This window comes from Ciona robusta, unplaced genomic scaffold, assembly GCF_009617815.1.
Source record: "Ciona robusta unplaced genomic scaffold, ASM961781v2 AP042742.1".
Lineage (NCBI taxonomy): Eukaryota > Metazoa > Chordata > Ascidiacea > Phlebobranchia > Cionidae > Ciona > Ciona robusta.
The window spans coordinates 282,501-292,500 of record NW_028323121.1 but is presented as its reverse complement, the minus strand read 5'-3'; positions in this window follow the sequence as shown (position 1 = coordinate 292,500).

Sequence of the window (10,000 nt, the reverse complement as noted above, 5' to 3'; positions counted from 1 at the left end):
AGTCATTGTTAGTTAGATAAATTTAAACTTTATTTTTAAATTTAAAAGACTAGTAGTTGTACTAATTGGAAAATTAAAAACTTTACACTTTTTGTATCACCAGTTGCAGTTTTAATTTTATTAACAATTAAAAAATTGTCAAAACCTAAATAGAAACCCTGTTAGTTATTGTATCTAAACTTTATTATTAGCTTATAGTTTTAACAATTGGAAAATTAAAAATTTTTATCTTTAGTATTTCTTAGCTCAGTGATTACACCATGCGGTTGCTAACTAATTAGTTTAAGAAACCAGTTGCAGTTTTAATATTTCTAAATATTAATATAAATTGTCACAACAAAAATAGAGAAACCGTTACTTAGTTAAATTTAAACTTTATTTTTTAGCTTTAAAATAATACAAGTTTAAATAATTGTTTCATTTATTAAGTCAATGGCGACACCGTGCGGTTTTTAAGTAATTAGTTCTTGCCACCAGTTAACTTTTAATTTTACTAACAATTAAAACAAACAGTCAAAGCAAAAATAGAGACACCATTAGTTAGTTATATCGAAATTTTGTTTTTAGCTTTAAAACTAATAGTTTCAATATTTAGAAAATTAAAAACTTTACACCTATTTTATTTATTAGGTAAGTAATGACACCATGCGGATGCTAACTATTTAGTTTCCGACACCAGTTGCCGTTTTAATTTTCCTAACTAATAAAACAAACAGTCAAAACAAAAATGAGACACCATTAGATAATTATATCTAAACTTTAATTTTTAGCTTTAAAAAACTATTAGTTTTAATAATTAGAAAATTAAAAAAATAATTCCTTTTTCATTTATTAGGTCAGTGATGACACCATGCGGTTGCTAACTATTTAGTTTCAGACACCAGTTGCAGTTTTAATTTTACTAACAATTAAAACAAACAGTTAAAGTAAAAATAGAGACACTATTAGTTAGTTATATCTAAACTTTATTTTTTAGCTTTAAAAAACTAATAGTTTTAATATTTAGAAAATTAAAAACTTTACACGTTTTGTATTTAGTGGTGACACCATGCGGTTGCTAACTAATTAGTTACTAGACACCAGTTGCTGTTTTAATATTTCTAACAATTAATACAAATTGTCACAACAAAAATAAACAAACCGTTAGTTAGTTAAATCTAAACTTTATTTTTTCGCTTTAAAGTAATACAAGTTTAAATAATTAGAAAATTAAAACCTTTTTTATCTTTTCATTTATTAAGTCAGTGTCGACACCATGCGGTTGTTGAGTAATTAGTTTCTTGCCATCAGTTGCGTGAATACTTTTGTAACGTATTTCTTTTATCCTCGTCGCCAGTTTGTTATGTCCTTCGGTCGTTTATTAAATGAGAAACAAGTTTATCAAACTAAACAGATCTTAAAAAGTAATTTAAACGTCACGGTGTAATATGTAATAATGTAAAAAAAACAAAAACCTTAGTCAATGTCATTCAATGTCGTAACGTCACACGTGACTCACAAATACCGCCTGGTGGCGCTATAACAAGAAAGTATTGGGGACCTAACGTAATATCATAACAATAATTATATCTAAACTTCAATTTTTAGCTTTAAAAAACTAATAGTTTTAAAAATTAGAAAATTAAAAACTTTACACGTTTTGTATTTAGTGGTGACACCATGCGGTTGCTAACTAATTAGTTACTAGACACCAGTTGCAGTTTTAATATTTCTAACAATTAATACAAATTGTCACAACAAAAATAAACAAACCGTTAGTTAGTTAAATCTAAACTTTATTTTTTCGCTTTAAAGTAATACAAGTTTAAATAATTAAAAAATTAAAACCTTTTTTATCTTTTCATTTATTAAGTCAGTGGCGACACCATGCGGTTTTTAAGTAATTAGTTCTTGCCACCAGTTAAACTTTTAATTTTACTAACAATTAAAACAAACAGTCAAAGCAAAATAGAGACACCATTAGTTAGTTATATCGAAACTTTAATTTTTAGCTTTAAAAACTAATAGTTTTAATATTTAGAAAATTAAAAACATTACACCTATTGTATTTATTAGGTAAGTAATGACACCATGCGGTAGCTAACTAATTAGTTTCAGAAACCAGTTGCAGTTTTAATATTTCTAACAATTAATACAAATTTTCCAAAAAAAAATAGTCAAATCGTTAGTTAGTAAAATCTAAACTTTATTTTTTCGTTTTAAAGTAATACAAGTTTAAATAATTAGAAAATTAAGAACTTTTTTATCTTTTCATTTATTAAGTCAGTGGCGACACCATGCGGTTTTTAAGTAATTATTTCTTGCCACCAGTTATACTTTTAATTTTACTAACAATTAAAACAAACATTCCAAGCAAAAATAGAGACACCATTAGTTAGTTATATCAAAAGTTGCAGTTTCAATTTTATTAACAATTAAAAAATTGTCAAAACATAAATAGAAACCCCGTTAGTTAGTTATATCTAAACTTTATTATTAGCTTGAAAAAAACTAATAGTTTTAACAATTGGAAAATTAAAAAATTTCATCTTTAGTGTTTCTTAGCTCAGTGATGACACCATGCGGTTGCTAACTAATTAGTTTAAGAAACCAGTTGCAGTTTTAATATTTCTAAAAATTTATACAAATTGTCACAACAAAAATAGAGAAACCGTTACTTAGTTAAATTTAAACTTTATTTCTTAGCTTTAAAATAATACAAGTTTTAATAATTGGAAAATTAAAAACTTTTTTAATTTTTCCGTAATTAAGTCAGTGTCGACACCATGCGGTTGTTGAGTAATTAGTTTCTTGCCATCAGTTGCGTGAATACTTTTGTAACGTATTTCTTTTATCCTCGTCGCCAGTTTGTTATGTCCTTCGGTCGTTTATTAAATGAGAAACAAGTTTATCAAACTAAACAGATCTTAAAAAGTAATTTAAACGTCACGGTGTAATATGTAATAATGTAAAAAAAAACAAAAACCTTAGTCAATGTCATTCAATGTCGTAACGTCACACGTGACTCACAAATACCGCCTGGTGGCGCTATAACAAGAAAGTATTGGGGACCTAACGTAATATCATAACAATAATTATATCTAAACTTCAATTTTTAGCTTTAAAAAACTAATAGTTTTAAAAATTAGAAAATTAAAAACTTTACACGTTTTGTATTTAGTGGTGACACCATGCGGTTGCTAACTAATTAGTTACTAGACACCAGTTGCAGTTTTAATATTTCTAACAATTAATACAAATTGTCACAACAAAAATAAACAAACCGTTAGTTAGTTAAATCTAAACTTTATTTTTTCGCTTTAAAGTAATACAAGTTTAAATAATTAAAAAATTAAAACCTTTTTTATCTTTTCATTTATTAAGTCAGTGGCGACACCATGCGGTTTTTAAGTAATTAGTTCTTGCCACCAGTTAAACTTTTAATTTTACTAACAATTAAAACAAACAGTCAAAGCAAAATAGAGACACCATTAGTTAGTTATATCAAAACTTTAATTTTTAGCTTTAAAAACTAATAGTTTTAATATTTAGAAAATTAAAAACATTACACCTATTGTATTTATTAGGTAAGTAATGACACCATGCGGTAGCTAACTAATTAGTTTCAGAAACCAGTTGCAGTTTTAATATTTCTAACAATTAATACAAATTTTCCAAAAAAAAATAGTCAAATCGTTAGTTAGTAAAATCTAAACTTTATTTTTTCGTTTTAAAGTAATACAAGTTTAAATAATTAGAAAATTAAAAACTTTTTTATCTTTTCATTTATTAAGTCAGTGGCGACACCATGCGGTTTTTAAGTAATTATTTCTTGCCACCAGTTATACTTTTAATTTTACTAACAATTAAAACAAACATTCCAAGCAAAAATAGAGACACCATTAGTTAGTTATATCAAAAGTTGCAGTTTCAATTTTATTAACAATTAAAAAATTGTCAAAACATAAATAGAAACCCCGTTAGTTAGTTATATCTAAACTTTATTATTAGCTTGAAAAAAACTAATAGTTTTAACAATTGGAAAATTAAAAAATTTCATCTTTAGTGTTTCTTAGCTCAGTGATGACACCATGCGGTTGCTAACTAATTAGTTTAAGAAACCAGTTGCAGTTTTAATATTTCTAAAAATTTATACAAATTGTCACAACAAAAATAGAGAAACCGTTACTTAGTTAAATTTAAACTTTATTTCTTAGCTTTAAAATAATACAAGTTTAAATAATTGGAAAATTAAAAACTTTTTTAATTTTTCCGTTATTAAGTCAGTGTCGACACCATGCGATTGTTGAGTAATTAGTTTCTTGCCATCAGTTGCAGTTTTAATTTTACTAACAATTAACACAAACAGTCAAAACAAAAATGAGACACCATTAGATAATTATATCTAAACTTTAATTTTTAGCTTTAAAAAACTAATAGTTTTAATAATTAGAAAATTAAAAAAATTATTCCTTTTTCATTTATTAGGTCAGTGATGACACCATGCGGTTGCTAACTATTTAGTTTCAGACACCAGTTGCAGTTTTCATTTTACTAACAATTAAAACAAACAGTCAAAGTAAAAATAGAGACACTATTAGTTAGTTATATCTAAACTTTATTTTTTAGCTTTAAAAAACTAATAGTTTTAATTTTTAGAAAATTAAAAACTTTACACGTTTTGTATTTAATAGGTCAGTGGTGACACCATGCGGTTGCTAACTAATTGGTTACTAGACACCAGTTGCAGTTTTAATATTTCTAACAATTAATACAAATTGTCACAACAAAAATAATCAAACCGTTAGTTAGTTAAATCTAAACTTTATTTTTTCGCTTTAAAGTAATACTAGTTTAAATAATTACAAAATTAAAAACTTTTTTATCTTTTCATCTATTAGGTCAGTGGCGACACCATGCGGTTTTTAAGTAATTAGTTTCTAGACACTACTTGTAGTTTTAATTATACTAACTATTAAAATAAACAGTCAAAAAAATGAGACACCATTAAAACTTTAATCATATCAATCTAAGATACAAATTAAACTTGATCAGACAAGAATTTAATTCTCAAGCCGGAGCCAAATTTGAAATTAATTCTCAAGCCAGAGCCAAATTTTTAATTTTTAAATTTTAATTCATGAATAGTATCAAGTGATGCGCTATTTTGTAGTACACACTCAACTGCAATGGAATATTGTACAGCTGAATACTTTATGAATTACTATCCATTACATTTTTAGACATCGACTCCAAAACAGAGCACAGCGGGACTACACATGCTCGTAGAACCGCGGGGTTCCTTTTTCGAGTCAATGTCAAATGACGTTTTCGGCAATAACTTAAAAACTAAGGGCCTCCAAAAAAAATCCCGGCGGCTAGGGGGGGGTTTTTGACCCTTCCGCAAAAAATGGCACTTACAGTTTCATGGAGTAAAAAAATGAAGAAAAGTTACCATTAATATAATGTGACTTATATGTCACAAAGAACTATATGAATCTTAAGTACATTTCAGTGTATTAGAGAAGTTACATTGTACTGCTGCGATGCAACACTAGGACACACTGTTAGTTACAATAACTGGCTTGTGGCAGCCAAGCGTTCATAGCGACGTTGCTTTTTGATCCTTCGATGTCGGCTCTTCCTATCATTGTGAAGCAGAATTCACCAAGCGTTGGATTGTTCACCCACTAATAGGGAACGTGAGCTGGGTTTAGACCGTCGTGAGACAGGTTAGTTTTACCCTACTGATGAAGTGTTGTTGCGACAGTAATCCTGCTCAGTACGAGAGGAACCGCAGATTCAGACATTTGGTTCATGTGCTTGGCTGATAAGCCAATGGTGCGAAGCTACCATCTGAGGGATTATGACTGAACGCCTCTAAGTCAGAATCCCGCCTGGAAAGCGACGATGCGTTCGTGCCTCGGCCTCGAGAGGCATAGTTAGTCGGCCCGAAGGGTCGTCGGTAGAGCCCATATCCGAACGAAGAGTCCGCGGCAAGTGTCGGACTCGCAGTCGGTTGATCCTCCTGCTCGAATGGCGGGGTGCTAAATCATTCGCAAACGACCTAGTTGAAGATCGGGGTGTCGTGATCATTAGAGCAGTAATCTCACTGTGATCTGTTGAGAGTAAGCCTCAAGATCTATCGGTTTGTCCGGCCAGTAGCTCGGACGAAAGAGGGAGTAGCCTTTCGGGGTTGCTCTTTTTTTTCCCAAGGGCTATTTTCGGGACTTCGTTTTTTTTTCAAAGGCTATTTTCGGGACTTTTTTTTTTTTTTCAAAGGCTATTTTCGGGACTTCGTTTTTTTTTCAAAGGCTATTTTCGGGACTTTTTTTTTTTTTCAAAGGCTATTTTCGGGACTTCGTTTTTTTTTCAAAGGCTATTTTCGGGACTTTTTTTTTTTTTTCAAAGGCTATTTTCGGGACTTCGTTTTTTTTTCAAAGGCTATTTTCGGGACTTTTTTTTTTTTTCAAAGGCTATTTTCGGGACTTCGTTTTTTTTTCAAAGGCTATTTTCGGGACTTTTTTTTTTTTCAAAGGCTATTTTCGGGACTTTTTTTTTTTTCAAAGGCTATTTTCGGGACTTTTTTTTTTTTCAAAGGCTATTTTCGGGACTTCGTTTTTTTTTCAAAGGCTATTTTCGGGACTTCGTTTTTTTTTCAAAGGCTATTTTCGGGACTTTTTTTTTTTTCAAAGGCTATTTTCGGGACTTTTTTTTTTTCCAAAGGCTATTTTCGGGATTTTTTTTTTTTCAAAGGCTATTTTCGGGACTTTTTTTTTTCAAAGGCTATTTTCGGGACTTCGTTTTTTTTTTCAAAGGCTATTTTCGGGACTTCGTTTTTTTTGCAAAGGCTATTTTCGGGACTTCGTTTTTTTTTCAAAGGCTATTTTCGGGACTTTTTTTTTTTTCAAAGGCTATTTTCGGGACTTTTTTTTTTCCAAAGGCTATTTTCGGGATTTTTTTTTTTTTCAAAGGCTATTTTCGGGCCTTTTTTTTTTTCAAAGGCTATTTTCGGGACTTCGTTTTTTTTTCAAAGGCTATTTTCGGGACTTCGTTTTTTTTTCAAAGGCTATTTTCGGGATTTTTTTTTTTTTTCAAAGGCTATTTTCGGGATTTTTTTTTTCAAAGGCTATTTTCGGGACTTTTTTTTTTTTTCAAAGGCTATTTTCGGGACTTTATTTTTTTTTCAAAGGCTATTTTCGAGACTTTTTTTTTCAAAGGCTATTTTCGAGACCATATTGACTCCTGACCCGTGACCCATGACCTCTGACCTCTGACCCCAGGTTGTGCGGATTGACCCTGAGGTTGATAGTCGACCGTTTGCAGATTCGACCTTGGTAGGTGAAATGTCACTGGCAAAGTATCCAACCAACGACAGGCTTAAGCAATCGTTGCTCTCTTGTTTAAGCTTGACCTCTGACCCCTGACCCCAGTAGTCGACCTTGAGTTCGGAGGTCGACCGATAGTCCATTCGACCTTGGTAGGTAAAATGTCACTTTCTAAATATCGAACCAACGACAGGCTTAAGCAATCGTTGCTCTCTTGTTTAAACTTGACCTCCGACCCCTGACTCCTGACCTCATTGGTCGACCTTAAGATCGAAGGTTGACCGATTGCCGACCCGACCATGCTAGGTCGTTTTAAACTAAGCTAAAACGTTAGCCCGACGTCGGGCTTCGTTGTGGTGGAAGCTGTTCGCCCATGGCCGTTTTACAATTGCGCCGGGCTTCCCGAGCTCTCCGCGGGGTGCCGAGGTGCCCCTTGCCGCGGAGCCAGATCCCCGAGGTCGTGATCGAAGTCGCTCGGTCGGAGGTCGACCGATTGCCGACCCGACCATCCTAGGTCGTTTTACACTGAGCGAAAACGTCGGCCCGACGTATTGCTTCGTTGTGGTGGAAGCTGTCCGCCTCCGGCCGTTGTACAATTGCGCCGGGCTTCCCGAGCTCTCCGCGGGGTGCCGAGGTGCCCCTTGCCGCGGGGCCAGATCCCCGAGGTCGTGATCGAAGTCGCTCGGTCGGAGGTCGACCGATTGCCGACCCGACCATCCTAGGTCGTTTTACACTGAGCGAAAACGTCGGCCCGACGTATTGCTTCGTTGTGGTGGAAGCTGTCCGCCTCCGGCCGTTGTACAATTGCGCCGGGCTTCCCGAGCTCTCCGCGGGGTGCCGAGGTGCCCCTTGCCGCGGAGCCAGATCCCCGAGGTCGTGATCGAAGTCGCTCGGTCGGAGGTCGACCGATTGCCGACCCGACCATGCTAGGTTGTTTTACACTGAGCGAAAACGTCGGCCCGACGTATGGCTTCGTTCTGGTGGAAGCTGTCCGCCTCCGGCCGTTGTACAATTGCGCCGGGCTTCCCGAGCTCTCCGCGGGGTGCCGAGGTGCCCCTTGCCGCGGAGCCAGATCCCCGAGGTCGTGATCGAAGTCGCTCGGTAGGAGGTCGACCGATTGCCGACCCGACCATCCTAGGTCGTTTTACACTGAGCGAAAACGTCGGCCCGACGTATTGCTTCGTTGTGGTGGAAGCTGTCCGCCTCCGGCCGTTGTACAATTGCGCCGGGCTTCCCGAGCTCTCCGCGGGGTGCCGAGGTGCCCCTTGCCGCGGAGCCAGATCCCCGAGGTCGTGATCGAAGTCGCTCGGTCGGAGGTCGACCGATTGCCGACCCGACCATGCTAGGTTGTTTTACACTGAGCGAAAACGTCGGCCCGACGTATGGCTTCGTTCTGGTGGAAGCTGTCCGCCTCCGGCCGTTGTACAATTGCGCCGGGCTTCCCGAGCTCTCCGCGGGGTGCCGAGGTGCCCCTTGCCGCGGAGCCAGATCCCCGAGGTCGTGATCGAAGTCGCTCGGTAGGAGGTCGACCGATTGCCGACCCGACCATTCTAGGTCGTTTTACACTGAGCGAAAACGTCGGCCCGACGTATTGCTTCGTTGTGGTGGAAGCTGTCCGCCTCCGGCCGTTGTACAATTGCGCCGGGCTTCCCGAGCTCTCCGCGGGGTGCCGAGGTGCCCCTTGCCGCGGAGCCAGATCCCCGAGGTCGTGATCGAAGTCGCTCGGGCGGAGGTCGACCGATTGCCGGCCCCACCAGGCTAGGTTGTTTTACACCATGGTAAAATGTTGGCCCGACGTCGGGCTTCGTTGTCGTGGAAGCTGTTCGCCCCCGGCCGTTGTAGAATTGCGCCGGGCTTCCCGAGCTCTCTGCGGGGTGCCGAGGTGCCCCTTGCCGCGGAGCCAGCGCAGGAGGTCGATCCCCGCGGGTGGCCTGCGCGGCTGTCGGGCTCCACTGCGGGAGGTGGTGTAGGTGCTTGGAGCGCAGCGGGTCGATCCACGGGAGTGGCTTGCACGGCTTTCGGTGGCCACTGTAGGAGAGTATAGGCGCTGGGAGCGTAGGAGGTCGATCCCCGCCGGTGGCATGCGCGGCTGTCGGGCTCCACCGCGGGAGGTGGTGTAGGCGCTGGGAGCGCAGCAGGTCGATCCACGTGGGTGGCTTGCACGGCTATCGGTTGTTACTGCAGGAGAGTGTAGGCGCTGGGAGCGCAGCAGGTCGATCCACGGGGGTGGCTTGCACGGCTATCGGTTGTTACTGCAGGAGAGTATAGGCGCTGGGAGCGCAGCAGGTCGATCCACGGGGGTGGCTTGCACGGCTATCGGTTGTTACTGCAGGAGAGTATAGGCGCTGGGAGCGCAGCAGGTCGATCCACGGGGGTGGCTTGCACGGCTATCGGTTGTTACTGCAGGTGAGTATAGGCGCTGGGAGCGCAGCAGGTCGATCCACGAGGGTGGCTTGCACGGCTATCGGTTGTTACTGCAGGAGAGTGTAGGCGCTGGGAGCGCAGCAGGTCGATCCACGGGGGTGGCTTGCACGGCTATCGGTTGTTACTGCAGGAGAGTGTAGGCGCTGGGAGCGCAGCAGGTCGATCCACGGGGGTGGCTTGCACGGCTATCGGTTGTTACTGCAGGAGAGTATAGGCGCTGGGAGCGCAGCAGGTCGATCCACGGGGGTGGCTTGCACGGCTATCGGTTG